This window comes from Pelobates fuscus, chromosome 9, assembly GCF_036172605.1.
Source record: "Pelobates fuscus isolate aPelFus1 chromosome 9, aPelFus1.pri, whole genome shotgun sequence".
NCBI lineage: Eukaryota > Metazoa > Chordata > Amphibia > Anura > Pelobatidae > Pelobates > Pelobates fuscus.
In genome coordinates, this window is record NC_086325.1 from 134,157,576 (window position 1) to 134,176,121 (window position 18,546).

Consider the following 18,546-nt stretch of genomic DNA (forward strand, 5'->3'; position numbering starts at 1 on the left):
TTACAGTACAAGGTTGTGTCATTGACTGAAGTTTAGTGTTTCCAAAAGCGGTTTTACAAAAGCAGGTGTGGTGACAGACTTAAAGGGATCATTTAAGAACCAAAACAACTTTAGTTTAATGAAGTAGTTTTGGTGTATAGATCATGGCCACTCGACTGGAAGGTGAGGTCCTCCGTGGAATGTAGTTCTTCCCTCTTTACAGGATGTTTGTAGGAAGGCTGTATGAGTCACAGCCAGGGAAGGTTAGATCCAAACACCAAAACCAGTCCATTACACCAACGTTGTTTTGGTGCTTTGAGTGTCGTTTTAATGTTCCAGGAAAGTCCAAAATGTGTTAGTCAACTCAACTGTCCTCAAAGAATCTCACAAAACAAGAAATTGCAGGGAATCCACAATGGATTTGAAATATGTCAGCTGTAACAGCTGTTCTGGAAAATAGCTGCACTCAAGATATTTTCCATTTCACCTATTTTGGGCTAAAATTCAGATTTCATCTGTCAGAACATCGTAATTCATGGTTTAATAAATGCCCACCTTTCCCAAAATTATAGACTTCGTGGTCCATAACCATCTCTACCTATAACCTTTAGCTAATTCGTATGCCAAAAATCTCATTATAAATGCTTCTGCTGCAGATGTGTAGGCATATATGAATAGGCATTTGACCTCTGGTGCTCCCACCGTTTGCAGTAAATCATTTGATGCAGTGTGTAATAACTGAGGCAATCCTAGCATAATGATATGCTGTCAGGCCAGATACACAGTGATTATCTTGATCTGGATCACCTAGTGGTCCTCCTGTGACTTTGGGTTTGTTCACTAAACAGTGAGCGAAGGTGATCTCTGACTGAGGAATTTAAGGTCTCTGGCTAATCTGTTTATGGAAAACACAGATCATGGTCTAAAAGTTTCAATTCATCCTGTCAATCGATTTCACTGTTTATTGAATAAATGCAAAATACAGCACACTGCTGGGTGTATAATACTTTCGGTCCTGAAAAAAAGGAAGCTATTACAACGAGGTTCCAAAAATTGACCTCTCTACTTCCTAAAATGAATATATTTAAATATTTTGAAATTACATTTTTACAATTTTAAAAAGTGTATGTATTAAATAGAAAAGAGAGACGCGTTTATTAGCTGGGCATTAGTCATAAACCTCATTGCCATAGGGTTTCTATTCTAATCTAGTTAAGGTATTTGGGAATATATATACATATCCTCTGACTGTGGTGAAATAGAGATATTCCTTACATAATGAGGCGTTTGTACCCCGCTACTGACAACTGCCTGCATCTGTTGTTTACATTACCACAAGATCATATGGCTTCCTCTGCTGCAAAAGGGGAAAGGATTACAGGAGCTCTCAAAAATCGAGCTCTGTAGTTCTTAGACTGATCCCTTACAAATGTGATTTTAATTTTTAGCAAAAAATAATGTTGCTTTAAAAAAAGCTTAAATGTGCCTAAATGGCCACTCCACATGCATAAAACATTTCAGCTTGCCGAAGGGCTTTGTGTGTCTGGAGTCGGTCTTATTTGTGACAGGTTGTAAAAAATGCTGATTTCAAAAGAAATTTTGAACTTTTATCATTGAGAGCATAAACAGCCCCCTACCTGTCACTCAGACAGCTAGGGAGGTTTACTTTTTTGTTTATTACCTCCACAGAGAATTGGCATGTGCCACGGACAAGTTTGTGCCGGCCTTCCCCATTCTCAATGAGAGTACTCCTTGGCACAGATTTTCAGTTTGAGAAAGAGTGCAGGGCTTGCAAAGGCTGCAGACAACAGTTCTGCTGTTTTTAGGTAATCCCGCCCTCTTCCTGCCCCCCTCCCACCATAAAAATGTCTGATTCTTTAGGGGAGTTATCTACTAAATTGTGATATATTTGTTGAGTGTTTCTTTAAATAGAACTGGGCTTATGGGCGTATTTGCTAAACAGTGGATTTAAACCTTAAATTAAAATTGTAGGCTAAAAGTGGCCTCAATTTTGCAATTGTCTACTCAATTCGCCACAATCAACTGCTTAGTGAATAAACCTCTTAGTGCATTTTGGGCTAACTTTGGCACTCCTGATGTCTCTGAACATTATTTTCCCATGGTGTTGAGCTAGCCGTAAGGCTGACTGAGCATGATGTGAAATGTAGTTCAGTGCAAATTGCAGTGCTAAGCCATCACAGACCAAGTGTGTCAGTTTAAAATCTCACAGGATTGCTCTAATTGAGCAATGCGTTGAGTAGATGTATTCCTTAGGTCCCTCACTAAATAAATTACGCCAGTTCCCTTCACAATGAACCTTTTGTACCCATCCAACAACTGCATGAATCTGTTATTTACATTACCACTTGCAATAACTCTCCCTGGTTCATCAAAGGCCAACCACGATGAGCTGCCGTGCCTGTGGACCTCAATGTGATAATCTCTGGTGACAAACATAGCAATATAGCACCTGTCAGTCTCCATTATACCACTTACAAATGCATATACAGACTACCCAGTCTGGCTTGATTATGATAAATGGTTAAATGATACATTTATATAGTAATTATGCAGAGCAAAAACTGTTGGGGATTAAAGATTGATATCAATTCAATGTATTGGTCGATAGAAATATCAGAATTCCGCCATACTGGATATCAAAATGGAAAAAATAAATAAAATTATATTTTTTACTGACGTAAGCAACCTAAACAGCTAGCGGGGGCTCTTGGGGGCATTTATCAGCATGGGAGGCAAAAGTTCTTCATAATAAAGGCACAGATTTATCATAATGTCCTATCTCTCTATTTTTTTTTTTATAAAAACACTTAAACGTGTATATTACATTTCTTCATTTATGTACACTTACAGTTGAAGTGAAAAGCATTGACTATATTGTTATAATTGCACTTGTGAATAGGTGGGATATAGTAGGCAGCAAGTAAACAGTCAATTCTTGAATGTCATGTTTTGGAAGCAGAAAAAATGGGCAAGCAAAAAAATGTGAGTGACTTTGACAAGGGCCAAACAGTGATGGCTAGAAGACTTGGTCAGAGCAAGTCTTGTGGGGCCTTCCAAGCATGCCGTGGTTAGTACCTACCTAAAGTGCTGCAATGAAGGACAACCAGTAAACCAGTGTCAGGGTCATGGGCGCCCAAGGCTCATTGATGTACGTGAGCAACGAAGGTAAGCCTATCTGGTCCAATCACACAGAGGAGCAATTGTAGCCCAAATTGCTGAAAAACGTAATACCTGGCCATCATAGAAAGGTGTCCGACCACACAGTGCATCACAGTTTGCTGCATATGGATCTGCATAGCTGCAGATCGGTCAGAGTGCCCTTGATGACACCGTCCACCGTCGAAAGCACCTTCAATGGGGACGTGAATGTCAGAACTGGACCATGGGGCAATAAAGGATAGTTTTCTGGTTTGATAAATCACATTTTCTTTTAGATCAGGTGGATGGGGAGTGCAAGTGTGTTTCTTACCAGGGGAAGATATGGCAGCAAGATGCATTATAGGCATAAGGCAGGTTAGTCCTGGATTCATGTGGATATTACTTTGACACGTACCACCTACTTAGAGATTGTTGCAGGCCAAGTGGACCCCGCCATGGTAATGATGTTCCCTGATGGCAGTGGCCTCTCTCAGCATGAAAATCCACACAGTCACACTGCAAAATATGTTCAGGAATGATTTGTGTAAAAGAGTTTAAGGTGTTGCCTTGGCTTCCAAATTCCACAGATCTCAATATGATTGAGCATCTGTGGGATGTGCTGGAACAACAAATCTGACCCGTGGAGGCCCCAACTCGCTACTTGTAGGACTTAAATGATCTGCTGCTAATATCTTGTTGTTAAATACCACAGGGCACATTTAGAGGTCTTATGGAGACCATGGCTTGACGCATCAGATCTATTTTGGCAGCACTAGGTGGAACTATGAATTATATTAGGCAGGTGGTATTAAATTTGTGGCTGATCAGTGTATATAAAAATCTAAATGCTATACTTTAAACGATATTATAAGATATTTTCTTCATAAGGTGTTTTCTGAATGATAGATGTTATTAAAAAAACAAAGGACTGTGCTCACTGATGTGCAAAAGAGATTTCATAGTTGATGGACTTGTGGATGGATGGACAGATTGATGACTAGATGCACGGATGGATGGTACAAGCTTGGTATAAGCAAATTTGTGTTTAGATACAATCGTACACTCAAGATCTTCAAGCAGTGGACATTTAATTATAAGTTCAGGAATACATTCATAAATTTTCTCTCAGTGAACATTTATTATTATTATTATTATTATTATGGTATTTATATAGCGCCATCAAATTCTGCAGCGCTTTACAATGGGTGGACGAACAGACATGTAGTTGTAACTAGACAAGTTGGACACACAGGAACAGAGGGGTTGAGGGCCCTGCTCAATGAGCTTACATGCTAGAGGGAGTGGGGTAAAGTGACACAAAAAGGTAAGAATAGTATTAGACTAGTGACAGTTGCAGAAGAGGAATCAGTCGGGAGCTATTAACAGTTTAATTGATATGCTTTTATGAAGAAGTGGGTTTTTAACGATTTTTTTGAAGGAGTGGAGATTGGGTGAGCATCTAACGGAGGAGGGAAGCGAGTTCCTCAGGAACTGTGCAGCCCTCGAGAAATCTTGAAGGCGAGCATCAGAGGTGGGAGTACGGACAGAAGATAGTCTTAAGTCTTCAGCAGATCGTTAGGGCCTAGACGGGACATTCCTGTGTATAAGGGAGGATAGATAGGTGGGAGCAGCATTATGTAGAGATTTATTAACAAATACAAAAAAATATTGTATTTATTGCAGGGTGCAAGGGTTCATGTGTTTTGTTTTTTTCTTATAAAACTAACCGTAAGAATGTGGGCAGTAGATGAGTGCACTGCAATAAGTCTCTGTAATACAAAAGCTATATATATTGATTTATCAATTAGATAAACATAGAACAAAAAGGACTGGGATACATCCACATACCTTCTCTTAAATCATATATATTTAATAAATAAATGTGTGTGTGTATATATATATATATATATATATATATATATATATATATATTTATTAAATATATATGTTTTTAAGAGAAGGTCTGTGGTTGTATCACAATCCTTTTTGTTCTGTACGTCTGTCAATGTATTGATCAGTTTATCTGTCAACTGATCGATCTAGATACCTGCCGATTGATCTGTCTGTCTATACACCAATCTGTTCATTATTCGTCACTCAATCAATCTATTTGCTTAATGAATACAATCTACACTTGATGCCTATATTCACTCGATTCAATTCTATTCTTATTTTAAAGGTGAACTGTTACTATGCTGGATTCTCAATATAATACTTGCTTCGCCTTATATTTAACAACTAGGTGTATATGTGTAAAATTATGTTAAAAGTAGAAATGCACACTTCTTCATTTTGCAGCTGCCTCCTCCATTAGTCATTGCTATAAGCTTGGATCTTTGCAACTGACAATCAGCATAGAGAAAGCACACAGATATGAGCCACCCAGGAAACGAGAGAAATCTCAATGTATCTTTCCTGGTAAAATATTTTACTGGAACAAACTGGAACAAATCTCTAACTCCGCTATGCTTTCAGTACAGCTTTAGAGGGTTTCTCCAAGCACCATAACCACTTACATATTTACATAGTTACATAGCTGAAAAGAGACTTGCGTCCATCAAGTTCAGCCTTCCTCACATTTGTTTTTTGCTGTTCATCCAAAAGAAGGCAAAAAAAAAAAAAAACAGTTTGAAGCACTTCCAATTTTGCAACAAGCTAGGCAAAAAATTCCTTCTTGACCCCAGAATGGCAGTCAGATTTATCCTTGGATCAAGCAGTTATTACCCTACATTGAAAGATTATATCCTTGAATATTCTGTTTTTGCAAGTATGCATCTAGTAGCTGTTTGAACATCTGTATGGACTCTGACAAAACCACTTCTTCAGGCAAGAATTCCACGTCCTTATTGTTCTTACAGTAAAAAAACATTTCCTTTGCCTTAGACGAAATCTTCTTTCTTCCAGTCTAAACTCATGACCTCGTGTCCTATGTAAAGTCCGGTTTGTGAATAGATTTCCACACAATGGTTTGTATTGGCCCCGAATATATTTGTATAATGTTATCATATCCCCTCTCAGGCAACGTTTTTCTAAACTAAATAGGTTTAAATTTGTTAACCTTTCTTCATAGCAGATATGTTTCATTCCTTTTATTAATTTTGTAGCCCGCCTCTGGACTTTTTCTAGTGCCATAATATCCTTCTTTAGAACAGGTGCCCAAAATTGCACAGCATATTCGATATGTGGTCTTACCAGTGATTTATAAAGAGGCAAAATTATATTCTCGTCCCGATAATGAATGCCCTTTTTCATGCATGACAATACCTTACTGGCCTTGGCCACTGCTGATTGACATTGCACATTGTTGCATAGTTTGTTGTCTATAACAATTCCCAAGTCCTTTTCGTTTGTTGTTATCCCTAATTTGCTTCCATTAAGGGTATACGTTGCTTGTGTATTCTTTACGCGGAAGTGCATAACTTTGCATTTTTCAACATTAAATTTCATCTGCCATTTGAGTGCCCAGTCCCCCAGTCTATCTAAATCCCTCTGCAGCAAAGTAATATCTTGCTCACATTGTATTATTTTACAGAGTTTTGTGTCAGCGGCAAACACTGAAACATGACTTTCAATGCTTTCTTCAAGATCATTTATAAACATGTTAAATAGAAGGGGTCCCAGAACAGACCCTTGAGGGACACCACTTGCCACCTCTGTCCAGCTTGAAAATTTACCATTAACGACAACTATTTGTGCTCTATTTTTAAGCCAATGTTCTACCCAAGAACAAGCGTTTTTATCTAGACCGATTTCCTTGAGTTTGAACACTAATCTATTGTGAGGAACTGTATCAAATGCCTTGGCAAAATCCAAATAGATCACATCCACTGCAACACCCTTATCTATACTTCTACTTACTTCTTCATAGAACGCAATCAAGTTAGTTTGACATGACCGGTGCTTCATAAAACCATGCTGATTTTTGCTGACAACCATGTTCTTCTCAAGGAATTCTTGAATATTATCCTTTAGTAATCTTTCAAATATTTTCCCAGCCACAGAAGTTAAGCTCACAGGTCTATAATTTACAGGCATGAACCTTTTTTGAATATAGGAACCACATCTGCCTTCCTCCAATCCTCCAGAACACATCCTGAAAGAAAATAATCTTCAAAGATTAAAAACAGAGGTTCACTTATTTCTACACTTAGTTCCTTAAGTACTCGTGGATGGATACAGCCCCCTGTAGTGGTTTTGATGCAAGGAGTACCCTGGCCCAGTTTAGGAACGCTTATCTGGGTCCCCACTGGGCTCCAATACACCCTAGTGGTCCAGTGAAGCTCTTACAGCTTCCAAGGAGCTGCACAAGACGTAAGACATGGTGGCCGCCATTCATTGGCTGAGAGTGTCACCTGACCATTCTCAGTTAATGGCTGACATTCTGTGCAATTAAACATGCACACTGTAACATTAACTAGGTGGGACCTTCAGCTCCAAACTGGCTCATAACACCCCTATGACACTGTTGGAGGTGCAGTCACACCGACAGCAGCTAAGGAGTTAAGCTCTACGTGTGCAGCGTTTCAAAACAAAACGCTGCACATACAGACCCAGACACCATGACCACTTCAAATCAATGAAGTTATCATGTTGTTTGGAGTAACCCTTTAAGTTTGCAATTTTACTTTGCGTTTTCACTTTAGTAAATAACCCTGCCGATGTTTTATTCAGTCATATAAATTCCAGAGAATTTTCCAGTTCCACTTTAAAAAGATCCGTTTAGAAGATGATGGAAGTTCAGTTAATGCATGCTGGGAATTGTAGTCTACTTTTGCCCAGGTTGCTGAAGATGCCCCCTGCAGCTTGCTAAAGATGCAAATGACTGGCTGGATTTAAGGTTTAATTACATTCTGTGTTGCTCTGTTCTGCCTGGCACATTGAACACAGTGCTTATGGGCATCTCACTCCCCTGCAGAGTGAGGGACAAGTGAATACATACTTAGAATTTGATGAGATGTGGGCCTGTCGTGTTAGAGAACAGCTGTCTGCAGATGGGGTCTTGCTGCTAACTCTCTGTTACAATACTGAGCGAAGCAGCAGCCTGGTGCCAGGCAGCGCCTAGGACGTGACTTGTGACACCCAGCTGCGAAAAAAGGGAACATCAGTAACCAAAGGCTTTTTCCTGCCACATTGTAATCAGAACACAAATCATACAGAGCCAGGAAGCATACATAGTTATGTTAAAAAGAACTTTTTGTATCTAGAAATAACAAAGTTGAGCAATAACTGTAGTTAACCAAATATGTGGCTCTCAGTCAAATAAATGTCCCTAGAGAAGGGAATTCTTTAAATCTTCAGGCACATAGCAATATGTTTTTATAATATGTATTCTGACAATCTGTCGTTATCCTAAATTTTCTGGTGAGGTTGCAAATAGCGAATAACACCCCCCAGGCATAAAAGTATTTTAAGGAGTATGCGTTTAAAACAATGTTGTCAAAACAATGCATAATGCAGACTCTCCTTTGGGCTTTCCTGTAATACAGCAACAATCATAAGAATCGTTGCAACACCATTTATAAGGGAGCCTTTTTAAATGGCCCTAGGGCTGGGGGTCTTTGAGTAAGGCAAGACTCGAAGGTTAGCTGGGTGAGAGTCATCTGTGTTAAAATCTTTAGGAAGTCCAGTGTCTATAAGGGTATGGTGGTGCTCAGCTATACCCCACTCAGGTTTAAGGTGGGGGTGAGGGGGTGGGGGGGGAGGGGGAGGGGGAGGAGAGAAGGATTAAAGGAACACTATAGTCACCTAAATTACTTTACTAGGAGTTAAATCACATTGTTTCTGTATATGCAGCCCTAGCCACACCTCCCCCGGCTATGATTGACAGAGCCTGCATGAAAAAAAAAAACAGTTTTCACTTTCAAACAGATGTAAATTACCTTAAATAATTCCCAGATTTTACTAGTAACATGACGTAAAGTCATGATTTTATTAAAGACACGGAGGCGAGTATTATGCATATCTCTTTCTTTATTTCCTCAGCAGCAAAGATAGAGGAATATAAATATTGTCAAAATGAAAGAAAAAACTGTACAGGCATAACAGGCAGCCAATCACATAACAGAGGAAGTAGCTATATAAGTCCTGTGTCTCCCACAATCCCCCTCTTTCTTGCGAAAACCGAAGACCAGGTAAAATAAACTATGTCCCACTTGATCCAAACAGGAAACGGGAAACAATGCGAAAACTTCAAGCTAAAAAAAGATAGAAAATTATGGTAATTTCCAAACTCAAAACTGTAGACTTACCAAACATAACCGTGAGGAGCCATACATAAAAAAACTGGATTCTGAAATAGAAAATATATAAAAATTAGAAACCAGCATAAAACGTTCAAGATCATCCAAAACATGATAAAAATACATGATATAAATACAGACCTAATTGAAAAAACATACCTGAATAGCACCGAAGCATCTCCTTTCCCAAATCCACACCGGGAGGGTGGGCGGGAATAATACTCGCCTCCGTGTCTTTAATAAAATCATGACTTTACGTCATGTTACTAGTAAAATCTGGGAATTTTATTAAAGACACGGAGGCTCATATTATGCAAGTTCAAAGCTGTGCTATCACCTGAGATGCGATGTGTTCAATTGGTCTGAAATAGAAATTGCGGAAGGTCGATTCACGGAACCAATCCGCTGCTCGCATAATGTCCTCCAAACGACATCCAACTGCATACGCTTTCGAAGCCATAGCTCCCCGAACTGAATGAGGCGTGAAGACAGAGGTGTCTATACCTGCCATAGACAGGAGCCATCGCACCCAACGTGCCAGCGTTGGCATGGAACAGGTTGGTGAGGTGCATGAAAAGAAATGAACAAGGGATGCGAATCTGATGAACGCAGAGACTGCGTAGCATCCAGATAGGCCCTGAGGCAATCCACCGGACAAAGTGCAGGATTCCCTGAGAATCTTGGATACACAAATGACTTAGAAGTCTATTTCGTCCTCCTGGATATGTTGAAACAACTAACACCCTCTGGGGTGAAAACAATGGTGTCCCAGTCAAGGGCCCTGACGTCGGAAACCCTCTTACATGAGATCAAACAGAGTAACATAACCAACTTGGAAGACAATTGTTTGAGGGTCAATTCCTGGCTAGGGTACCATGCAGAGAGAAAGTGCAACATCACATTGACGTCCCAGAAGGCAGAAAAACGAGACCTAGGAGGACGGGCGAGGCGGATACCTTTGAGGAGGCGACATACAAAAGGGTGTCTGCCGCCGGGGGAACTATCCAAACCACTATGACCCGCTGAGATAGCGGAGCGGCAAAGGTTGATAGTGCGGTATGCCTAGCCCGAGTCAAACAGGAACGTGAGGAACTCCAAGATCAGATGGAGAGCGGCAGATATGGGATCCACTGCTCGTACCATGCACCAATGAGACCATGAGTTCCATGAGCTACGGTAAGCCGATCTTGTGCCTGGAGCCCATGCGTTATCGAGGAGCAGGAGAGTTGATCGCGGAACGTTTGAGACAATCCAAGATCCCCTGAAAGGAGCCACGCTACTAGAGGCAATTGGTGGTGTAACACCAGCCCGCGCGAGTTCCCGTCTGGATCCAGAAGAAGATCCTGGAAGCTCGGGATCAGACGAGGGTAATCTATCGACAACTCCATCAGGCGTGGAAACCACGGTCGGGATCTCCAAAGGGTGTGATCAACGCCAGGTAACAGCCGTGACGGACCAATTTCGATATCGTGCGGGCAATCATGTTGAATGGTGGAAAGGCATACAGACGGCCTGATGGCCATTCTTGGAGAAAGGCGTCCGTCGCCACCGCAGCCGGATCCGGTCTCCAACTGTAAAACTTCGGGAGTAGCGTGTTCAGACGAGAAGCGAACAGATCCATCGTGAACTGTCCCCATAGACTGTCTAGGCTTTGGAAAACCGAAACGTGCAAGTGCCAATCTCCCGAGTCACTTAAACGTCTGGAATTCTAATCCGCTCCCGAATTGTCCAGACCCGAAATGTGTTCAGCCGTCACAGAGACGTTGTAGTAGAGGTAAAAATTGCCAAAAATCTTTCGCTAACAGAGTCAGCATCCTTGACTTGGTACCTTCCAGGTGATTAATATATCGGACAGCTGACACGTTGTCCATCTTGAGTAGAACACAGCAGTTCGCCCGACCCGGGGTAAGGCTGTGAATCGCAAAAGTCCCTGTCAAGAGCTCCAGGCAGTTGATGTGCAACGGTTTCTCGATTTCGGACCATCCGCCTCTTGTGGAAACATCGCCACAACGAGCACCCCAGCCGTGTAAGCTGGCATCGGACACTATCACCACGTCCGGAACGGAACCGAAAATGGCTCTTCCGTTCCAGGCCTTCATGTGTGCCAACCACCAGACCAGTTCGTCCCTAGATTCTTCGTCCATTCGTATCCTGGATTCGTAAGAACGGCCCGAACGGAGGTGCGAACCTTTGAGGCGTTGGAGGGCTCTGTAATGTAGCGGGCCCGGGAATATTGCCTGGATGGAGGCAGCGAGCAGGCCTATTAGCCTGGGCCGGCTGATGGACAACTCCGGCACCCGGCGCGCCCGCCGAAGTTCCTTCTGGATGGTCTTCATCTTGGATTCCGGTAAGTACAGGAATCGCTAGATGGGATCCACTCGGAAAACCCAAGAATTCCAAGGACTGAGTGGGGGTCAGGGCCGACTTTTCCCAGATGATCAAGAAAACCAAGTTCTGTAATAGCCTAGTTGTCCAGTCCAAATGTAGTAGTAGCTAGTCTCTGGACTGTGACCTGATTAGAATGTCGTCCAGGTAAATAATCAGGCGTACTCCACTCGTACGAAGGAACGTTACCACCGGTTTCATGACCTTGGTGAAGCACCAAGGAGCTGAGGACAGACCGAAAGGCAGGCAGGTAAAACGCCAGCGCCTCCCGTGCCAGGTGAAGTGGAGGTAATCCCTGTGGTCCTTTGCGATGGGAACTGTAAAGTACGCGTCCTTCAGATCTAATTTGGCCAACCAATCCAACTGCCGGAGGAGATCTCTGAGGCAATGTATGCCTTCCATCTGAAAATGTTGGTAACGTAGGAATGCATTGAGAGGACGGAGATTTAATACAGGGCAGACTCCGCCCCCTTTCTTTGGCACCAGAGAGAGATTGCTCGTAAAGCCCGGAGTGGCGAGAGGCAACTCTTCTATAGCGCCTTTGGACAACATCTCCTCGACTTCTGTCGAAATCATTCCGTCCCGATCCGGCGGGAGGGACAGTTCTCTGGGGATGGAACAGGCAGAGAAAACAACTCCAGGCGGTAACCCGTACGCATTGCAGTACCCAAGCATCTGAGGTTATAGCCGCCCACCCCCGGTAAAATGATTCTAGCCTTCCCGCCACCCGGACATGAGTGAGATGGGAAGAAGGGGTACTCACCATAAGGACGCCTGCCCGAAGTGGCACCACGGGGGTAACTGGAGCCCCAAGATCTCCCTCTGGCAGGGAAACATGCGCTTCATGTTTGCCTGCTCCTTGTCTATGGCCGTAAAGGTCTTAACGTATGAGCCCAGGTCCTTCACAAAGGAAGTGCCGAACAACGTCCCCCTCATCAGTCGACCTGGTTCCGCCACCGTCATGGCAGCCAATTTGGGATCGATCTTAAGAAGGATCGCCTTACGCCTCTCAGAGGACATAGCAGTATTGGCATTGCCCAATAGGCAGATAGCCCTCTGGACTCAACCTATGGCAACGTCAACGTCCAGCACTGAATTGCCCGCTCTAGCGGTGTCCAGGAGCTCATATAATTTAGACAGGGGGCCCAGGGTATCCAAGATCTTGTCCTGGCACCCCTTAAGGGAGTAGTCCAAGCCCTTCTTGGGCTTCCAACCTGACTTGTTCAGGAATTGAACAGGGGATCAATGTCAGGGGTCATGCAGGCCGAGCCCGGTAGAGAGGGCCTGGGGCATTCTGCCCGTAACTTATTGCGACCCTCCTTGGAAAGGGGGTACGCATACGTCGTGCCACGTAATGAGCGATATGGTCCGGGGAAACCCACTCTGCAGACCTAGGGTGACGGAGATCGTCAGGGTCAAATAGAGGGTTGCCCTGAGGGTCAAACAGCGCCTTGGCGTCCCCAGTGGGGCCAAGCACGTGACTATGGGCAGCGGCGGAGGTCCCAGAAGGGGTCACACCCGTAAGGGGCAAAAACCTCACCCGACTCGCCCTCATCATAGGAGTCATACTCCATAACGTCGGACTCATTCTCCACACTCCGGTCTGTATCCGACCCATCATCCAGGGCTTTAGCCCAATTCCATAATCTAGCCTTTTTAGCCCGGCCAGGGGCTCTATTGCGCGTGGGAGGCGCGCTGTCATTGACCGCCTCTAGCGTGTCATTCATGGCAGGTAGAACCTGCATCGAGGAGTGGGAGTCGACATGTTTAGACTTTGCCTAAGCCTTACGGGCCCCAGGCACAGTCGGGGTAGGTGAGGAGGTCCCCACGCCCAGGAGGGCGGGGGCCGCCAGGAAGGCAAAAAGTAAGGAGTGCAGGGAATGGGAAAAAAAAAAAGGAGGAGGACACAGCACCCATGGCTGAAGCAAAAGCCTCTGCAAGGAAGAAGCCATAGTGGCATCCAGCAGGGTTTGAAATTCCTGGGAAGCATTAGCCCCTACAGGATTGTCTGAGTTAAAATCAGTGGTGAGGCCCTCAGGCCCTTCCTCCCTGTCCTGCATAGTGGCAACTTAAAGCATAAGTAAAATCCCAGCAGTATAAGCTAACAACAAAGTGACAGAACAAGGGTTGATTAACCCACAGAAAAATAGTATAGAGAAAACAGAAGAAAACCTTTGCACTGGTGTACCCCAGGGACCCAGAGGCAGAGCAGAGCGCACGGCAGCAGAGGGATCGACCGACACGGAGAAGGACCGTCCCCAAGATGGCCGCCGCACGTGCAGAGAGCGCTCGCGGACTGAAACCCGGCGGGGAAGGGGCTTTCACCTACCCGCGCGGGCAGCCCGCGAGCGAGCTGCGAGATACTGACAGCCGCGGCAGGTGTTAGAAATAACCGCGGCTGAAAGCTGGATCCGGGTCCCGCGCGGCACCGCCGGCAAGCAGGGCGGGCGCGGGGGGGGGGAAGCAGAAGGTTGTGAGCAATCAGGGAGAAATACACCAGCGCAAGGGGTAGTTGAGAGAAAACAGTAAATAACTGCTGCACAGAAGCAGGCAGTAGCAATAATAACACAAGATAAATCATAAAATATCAGTAAATTAGCAATAAAAGAGCAAACAATACACAATGAATAAGGAGCACAAAGCAAGGTACTTAGCTGTCTGAGGAAGCAGCAAAGAAAGAGGGGGATTGTGGGAGACACAGGACTTATATAGCTACTTCCTCTGTTATGTGATTGGCTGCCTGTTATGCCTGTACAGTTTTTTCTTTCATTTTGACAATATTTATATTCCTCTATCTTTGCTGCTGAGGAAATAAAGAAAGAGATATGCATAATATGAGCCTCCGTGTCTTTAATAAAATTGTATCTCAATCTCTAAATTGAACTTTAATCACATACAGGAGGCTCTTGCAGGGTCTAGCAAGCTATTAACATAGCAGGGGATAAGAAAATCTTAATTAAACAGAACTTGCAATAAATAAAGCCTAAATAGGGCTCTCTTTACAGGAAGTGTTTATGGAAGGCTGTGCAAGTCACATGCAGGGAGGTGTGACTAGGGTTAATAAACAAAGGGATTTAACTCCTAAATGGCAGAGGATTGAGCAGTGAGGCTGCAGGGGCATGTTCTATACACCAAAACGGCTTCATTAAGCTAAAGTTGTTCAGGTGACTATAGTGTCCCTTTAAGCCTGGATGTAAACATGTTCAAGACATGAAGTCGATGTACTGTGTATCTGTATACCTGTACATGTGGGGCAAAATTCTAAATAAAAACAGTTGGAGATATCACCATGGAGGCTAGTGGACTATTCCTGCAGTTTCCATGGTAATTGCTCCATATTTAGAATCTTGACGTATTATTGCACTACTTTCTGGGGGGTATTATTAACTTTAATAAACTTTTAGAAATTGCCCCCTCTTAGTCCATTCTATGGAGGAAGTTATTGACAAGGGCCCATATATTTCCTGGAAAATGCTACAGGAATCTATCACTTTGAATGCCATCATTATCATCTGTATTTGATGTTCTGGACCGGGTTAATCACCTGCATAGCTCATATTACTAATGACATTTGCCCCACATTCCAAGAGGAATTATTGTAAGTGAATGGTAAATTCAATGTTCAGTTTGCCTCTGACTGGATGTTAAACCATCCATGGAATGCCAAGGACAGATACTGAACTTATTGTAGCTAAGTCACATTTTCTTAGCAGATAATACGCGCCTGGCTCATGCTTCACTCTGACTCCCTGTTCCGTATCATTACAGAATAAAACCTGTTTAGTAACTTAGTGTCTTACTGTGTTTTTAGTCACGGAGAGGAGCTTCAAGTTTGTCTGGATTTTTAATAATGAGAAACAGTGATTGAAGCAGGAAACAAACGTGAGGAATTCATTAAGAACTATTAATAGTATGCAGGGTTGGGTGCAGTTGAAATAATACAATCTTGACCTACATTTGTCATTGAGCAGTCATTTAAGTTAGCATCTCTCACCTTAGGCTCAAGGAGAGATGCTATGACATCATGACATTCATGTCACATGACCTGTCCAGAGCTTAATTAAAGTGGCATAGTTCTTCACCTGTTCTGAAACACACAAATTCCCTTATACGCACTTGTCACAATGTCACTTATCCCATTTTAGAGTATCAAGGGCTACATTTAGCTTTTAAATGTATCTAACCAGTCCTGCACTGGTTCAAATACACGGCATCTGTCCAGCCCCCATATTCATAGTGAAGTTGAGAGTAATGAGTAGATATGAAGAGATAAAAAAAATAGCATGGGTTAAGAGACAGACAAAAGGAAACTGGAGGTGTAAAGATAGGACTCAACTTGGCCTCCAATAATTATACTCCACCATTCTTCGGCATGTTATAAGTGTAGGGTGCCTTAAAGCATTAAGATGGGCAAAAAAAAAACGAGCAACTTGCCAGGATGTAGAGTTCATGTGCATGTTCATTAAGAAATAGGTAGAGCTCTAAGTATAAGTGAAGCTACAATTTTAAGTTTGATGTCAGTCAAGGTTTTGTGTCAATGAATGTTCCCCTATAAAAACACTGTCAATCGATTTTATTTATTGAGTGGGTTTAATACATTACAAAAATATCACATGGAACAATTGCTGTGTATGTGATAACACAGGAAAATAAAGTTATTGTTTAACCATGTTAGTAAAGAACCACTGTTAACTATTTAGCTTTCTTTCAGGTAGTATTTTGTATGTGACACCTCCAATCTTCTGTTGTCATGTCTTCCCATTGGCCAAACAATGTTCTTAGGCAAAGACTAAAAGTACTAAAAGGTACCTTGACAAGCAAAAACGATTCCATCACGTGTATTTCTTAAACCATAGAGAAGATAAGCAACAAATTATTGTATGAAAAAAATGGGTTCTATATTGTTTTATTGGTTTATGAATGTATGTAATGCAGTTGATGAGCATACAAGAGATCCTACCTTTACCAAATCTGAAGCTTGAAATGGCATTGATTCCCCTAATACATATATTACTGTTGTGTATCTTTTATACTGCATCATTTTTATGTGCTAGGGTTAATGGCAGGGATAGTGCTAAAGACCAAACACGCACTTTCGCTTGCTGATATGTGAAGAGCGAGTTGACTTTATTTCATTTTACAAAAAGTGCAGTTTTCAATAGAAACCGGCTCTTTGCAATTTATAGAAGGCACTTTAATTGATCATAGATTCCCATGGTGGCTTTGCCACTGGGGTGTCTTACTTTGTCCCAGTATATCATTTGACTACGTTGGAATTTTAGTGAAAGTCTATGTGAGTATTTCATAAAGATTTTTTCTTTATAAAATACTTATCTCGGAGGGAGGGTGACAGAGCCACTTTAACCCTAGGACTTTCAATCAGACAACAGGGCCTGTTACTTCCTGGTTTGGTTAGCTCAGTGGAGCTAAACTCAAGAGGCAGCAATTGCCCAGAGCACCTGCCTTGCAAAGACTTCTCATTGATCTGCACTGGAAGTCTGTGATTGGACAGCCACAGAAAGACTGGGCTGGGGAAGAAGGAGAGGACTTGCAGTCCTGCAGGCAGGAGATCTGCAGCTATTGCAAGCTGTTTTTTACATATGCCCCAATGGAAAAAAAAATGCATAATTAAATACATGTAAGTTTTAATTGGAGGAATATTTCCTAAATAGTGATTTTTGTTTTTGTTTTTGGACAGTGTCATAGGGCAGCACTGGGATATACATGTCCCTTTCAGTGAGATTAGATTGAGCTTCACTCTTGGACAGCTGAAGCTATTTGCTGTCGCTATCATTAATTCAGCCCAGGATCTATAACACCAACTGATTGTGAGCAGACCAGAATATGTATGTCCCAGCGCCACCTTGAGTTACAGAGACCGTGCTGCTTGGTGGCAGAAAAACTGCATTTTGGAGATTTCTGCATGGATCACATTAACCACAATGCAGTACAGGGTTTGAAAACATCTGCCCATCTACATATCAGGCAGATCATATAGGCAGACATTTAGATAGAATTACAAAGTTTGTCGTGTGAAGGTATAACATCATTTACGAGTATGGAATAAATTGTTATAATGTTAAAATAGACATGTCAATTTTTTGAGAAATGTCAGAGCTAGAACTTTGTCACCAAACAGCTCTGACTTGGTGGGAGAGTAATATAAAAAAAAAAAACATAGAAATTTGATATTGAGAGGTATCTATTTAATTTGTGTCTCGGCTAAAGAGCTTTTTGACATTTTAGACTGTGCATAACAATTCTGTAAACTAACAATTTTACATAAAACCACTCTTTATAATCACTGAATCCCAAAGAAAAATAAAAAAATAAACTAAGACACTAGAAATAGGATACACAAGTACAAATGTATACAAATATCTCCCCAATCATCTAATCCTCAAACTCTGTGCCTCCATATGTTGCTGAACTACAATTCCCATGATTCTATTAATGAAATAAATAGGCTGAGAATCATGGGAGTTGTAGTTCAGCAACATCTGGAGGGCCGGAGTTTGGGGAAGCCTGCTCTAAGAGATCATTAGATCAGCTAATTTATCCTCAATTTTTTTACATTTTCTCTTAAATTTTTTTTAATTCATTACAAGTCCATGTTAAGTGAATAACATCGATATAATTTTCTTAGAACGTTTTTTGCTTAATAAATTGTTTTTTTAAAAAAAATTAATTACACAAATCGACACATTTAAGTTTTCAAGCTAGGTTTATTTTCCATCAAGAACTAAATTAAACTACTAAGCAAGCGGATAAACTCAACACGTAT

At 42.1% G+C, this 18,546-nt stretch overlaps 1 protein-coding gene across 1 annotated transcript in view; it reads left to right on the plus strand.

The window, feature by feature from the left end:
- AIF1L (allograft inflammatory factor 1 like) overlaps positions 1 to 18,546 on the plus strand; it is a 78,836-nt gene that overhangs the window by 37,060 nt on the left and 23,230 nt on the right. The window lies entirely within an intron of this gene.